Here is a 4,362-nt window from a genome sequence, read left to right as displayed (position 1 = left end):
TCTCGCATCATGTCTTTGACAAACATCATAGTGCTTAACATAACTGAAAGCAACTTGGAAAATGGACGGCCACCAATATCCAGCACAGAGAGCTTTTTGGGTGGTAAGCTAGGTAGAAAAATGTCCCCCACATGTTGAATCATAGTACTCCTCAAGAATGAACGGTACCTCATCAAGTACTACACAACAACGATAGATATCATCTAATCCTCTCCGATACAAGACACCTGCTATAATAAAAAAGTGTAATGCTTGTTCCTTGATTTTTCTCTTTTCTAACTTCGATAACGCAACCCCAAATCCTCCTCTAGATAAATAATGTGTTACCTCCGCATACCAGGAAGGGATGGAAGCTCTATTGATTCTAAACAAACCCTCAATATCACTTCTCTCAACTAGGATTTCTTTTGGCTCCCTGAAATCCACAAGGCATTCTACAATACCATGCAGCTTTGGTGGCTTGCTCCTAATCTCATAATCAAACTCTTGCAAAGTGATTAACCACTTAGCAAAACGATTAGGTGGTTGCAACTTATTTAGCGACAATTTGAGTCCTTCCGTCTTCATAAAGAATACTACCTTATCATAGAGAATATAATGCCTGAATTTCTTCATTGCAAAGACCATTCCAAGCATAATTTCTCTTGTACATGTAGTTAACTTCAGATATCCCCAATTTCCTACTAGCGAAGGAAATTGGATGATGCCATTTCTCCTCCCAAATTTGAGCTAAACAACAGCTGATACTATGCATTGTGGCTGCTAAAAATATGTAGAAAACTTCACCTCTTCCGGGTGCTTTTAAGATTGGAGATTTTTCTAATTCCTACTTCACATCCTCAAAGGATACTTGACAAGCTTCATTCCACTCAAACAGATAGTGAAAGAAGGCACCATGGAGATTTTGAAGTAAATAAATTGTAAATAGTTAAAGATTAACTTTGTTTCCCTTTGTACTAATATAAAACCTAAATTCGATGACTTGGATAAACAAGAGATTGACATACCTTAAAGGAAACAATAACATCATACAATTTAAGATCGTGAGTTTTTTGTAGATTGAGTATACCTTATAATGGTGAATATTTTCTTCGACGTGAATTTATGATAAAGTATGCAAGTGTGTAAGTAGTTATATAAAATTTATAAAGCAAGTCCGCTTTGAGAATAATGACATACTAGATAATACACAATTAAAGGAAATGTCATAAAACAAGTATTAAAAAATATAAAATCTTCAAAAATATAAACATAAAAAATTGGAAGATCCAACATTAATTGAAAAACTACCTAAGAACATAGAATGGAAAATAGTAAAAAAGCTTCAATAGTTTTCATCAACAAAATTTCAAACAAACAAGAAAGTTGGAAATATCTTTACATTAATGCTTTGCAACAACATACCCCAAACGTGTGCCGCATACGAATAATCTATTGTTTATTTAATTAGCAACTCACTAGAAGCTGATAAATTGTATCATATTTATGACTTTCATCACTCAAACCTTCAGAAGCTTACATTGTTGTTATTATAGCGTGATGGAGATTTTGAAGAAAACAAAATAAAAGGAGTTCAAAATTAACTTTCTTTCCCTCTGTACATATGTAAAACATGAATTCAATGACTTGGATAAACAAAAGATTGGTATACCTCGAAGGAAACGATAAGAGATTGAGTCATACCATTTAAGATTGTGAGTTTTTTTTGTATCTTAAGTTTACTTTATAATGGTGAATATTATCTTAGTTTTTAATTTATGATAACTTATGCAAGTGTGTAAGTAATTATACATAATATTTAAAGCAAGTTTGCTTTGCATTGACAATATCAAGTTTCCACGTGTACATTCTGCATTATGTTCTATTATGTGAAAACTACTAAGCAAAGCAACTTATCATGATGTCAAAATCAAGGCAAATGTTATATTTAAAATACACTTATGGTCATTGAAACAAGTATAACGATTAACATACTTTTGTTGGGTTGAATAAGCTTATTACTAAAATATATAGAAAGTTTATTAACATATTGCTGATAAAATAATTTGGAAGTGAGCTAGCTTATGTGCCCTCCCTCAATGTTGAAAATGAAGAAAATAATGATAGTAAAAATAATAAGCATCACTAGGTGGCATTTGCCTCAAAGAAAAGATCTCCCCAATTAGAAGGAAAATTTTGTTGCTTACAAAGTAATTATTAGAGATCATATTATCTAAATACTACAAAGGCAGGACCATATTCGTTATAAGATGGACTTGTTTGTTTTTGTCTTCTAATTTGTGATAGCGTGGAAGAAATCGCATCGTATTTTGTATGAAGAAAGCAAGCTCGTCTACTTATGCAATGAATGCAAATAGGAAAACAGTGTTTGGGCTTCGCTCGTATTTGTTAACTCGAGCAAGAAAATGCCACCATACTCGTCGACAGAAATGGGTGTAAAGTTACAAAGTGATGAAACTTCTCACAAGAGTGCACGAAACCACTACGACAAGGATTGGCAATGGAAGCATGAATTCCATATGCCATGAATAGGGCGCTTAATCACGCGAACTATGAGCATAAAGTGGAGGAACAGTACCGAGCCGATTTAATGGATGCATTCTGACGGAATCAATTAAGCAGAACTCGTGCTATCTGAACTGCATCTTATTACCGTCTATGATCGATTACAGGTAATGACGCTAATATTGTTGCAAGTCTTAAGTGCGACGTTTGTGGTTATGACTGCGGCGAATTCAGAATACTGGGGTGAATACAAGCCACAGAGATTCGAGGGGACGGGGATCGAGGAGAATTATACCGACTGCGACATGACACTTGACGGCGCGGCCGGCGGGGTTCTGCATCACCCATACGGACCATGCGGCGGCGGGCGTTAGCTCTGACGGACCTGCTCCGGGAGGTCCTGAGCAGAGACACACGGCGGATGGCGGAGGTGGCGGCCAAAGCGACCGAGAAGATGACCGCGGACGTGAGCGCAAGTGGCGGCAGGAGTGCGGAGTCGGGCATCGAGCGAAGCCAGGGTGGGGCCCTGGCGCTGGAAATGGGCACCCCGGGGCAGAAGCTCCAGCTGGCACTCGACACAGGCAGCGACCTAACGTGGACGCAGTGCACGCCCTGCACCACGTGCTTCAGCCAGCCCAGCTCCCCCTTCAACCCCTTGCAGTCGTCCACCTACGCCCAGGTGCCCTGCGCCTCCTCCACGTGCGCCGCCCTCAATGATACGACCGCCACCACGTGCGGTTCCCCCGGCGGCGACTGCGCGTTCCCCCTGTCGTACGGGGACGGGTCCTGAGCTTCGCGGGGACGGCGGACGGGATCCTCGGGCTGGGGCAGGGTCCGTTGTCCTTCCCCTCGCAGGCGGCGGCGTCTTTCTTCGGGGGAATATTCTCCATGTGCCTGCCACACGTGCTGTCGCCGAATTCCGTGGGCTTCATCAAATTCGGCGACGAGGCCACGTACGATGACCGGTTGTCCTGCGTCTTCACGCCCGTCCTGCGCAGCCGCGTGACTCCGACCTTCTACTCGGTGTGGATGCAGGCCATCGCCCTGGGAAGGGACGTCCTCCCGGGCCTGGCTACCACCCCGGCCGCCCCGCCGCCGGTTTCGAGCCTCGCCAATACGACGATCGTGGACTCCGGCACCACCATAACATGCTTTCCGACGGCGGACTACGTGGCGATCCGGGACGCCTTCAGGGCAGCGACGCCGGGGCTGGCGCGCATCCGGCCGCCATCAGACTTTCTGCTGGACACGTGTTTCGATCTGACGGAGTCCACGGATTTGACGATCCCCCTTCTCACCTTCTTCTTCTTCAACGGCCTGTCCTTCACAGTGCCCGTGAACAACATGGTGATCCCCGTCAGCAGCGACGGCGCCATCGCCTGCCTGGCCTTCGCTCCCTTTCCCTTCGACTTCAGCTTCTCCATCATTGGCAACTATCAAACTCAAGGCTTCCTCTTCACCTACGACTCCCTTATCCCCGCTATCGGCATCGACACGTCCCAAGCCGCCTGTTAGACTATTAAGCCTGCTGATGTGACCATTATTTCTTCATCAAGCCATAACCTTATTGGCGATTCAAACTTGCACTACAAAATATTATCACTAATAACAAATGAAAAAAATTAATGGATATTCGCAACCTTCTTGATATATGAAACATGCATTAAGACACAAAGTCCCCTAATTGTTATTAACATTGGTCATTTGAACCTCGATGCAAAGCATCAAAAGAAAGTGTTGGGAGAATGTAGGTGCGGAGCACCTAGTGCCAATTAAAAAAGAAATTCTATATATGTGTTTATATATATATATATATATATATATATATATATATATATATATATTCAAAGACTCACC

General features: G+C 42.5%; 1 pseudogene; it reads left to right on the top strand.

Annotated features, from left to right (window-relative positions):
* The first annotated feature begins 2,860 nt into the window (after positions 1 to 2,860).
* On the top strand, positions 2,861 to 4,136 carry LOC148041578 (aspartyl protease family protein 2-like; annotated as a pseudogene).
* The last annotated feature ends 226 nt before the right edge of the window (positions 4,137 to 4,362 follow it).

This window comes from Lygodium microphyllum, chromosome 1, assembly GCF_053477565.2.
Source record: "Lygodium microphyllum isolate KBCC chromosome 1, Lygodium_microphyllum_v1.1.10, whole genome shotgun sequence".
NCBI classification, from domain to species: Eukaryota; Viridiplantae; Streptophyta; class Polypodiopsida; order Schizaeales; family Lygodiaceae; genus Lygodium; species Lygodium microphyllum.
Note: the sequence above shows the minus strand (reverse complement) of the source record. Positions and strands in the feature narration are given on the sequence as shown.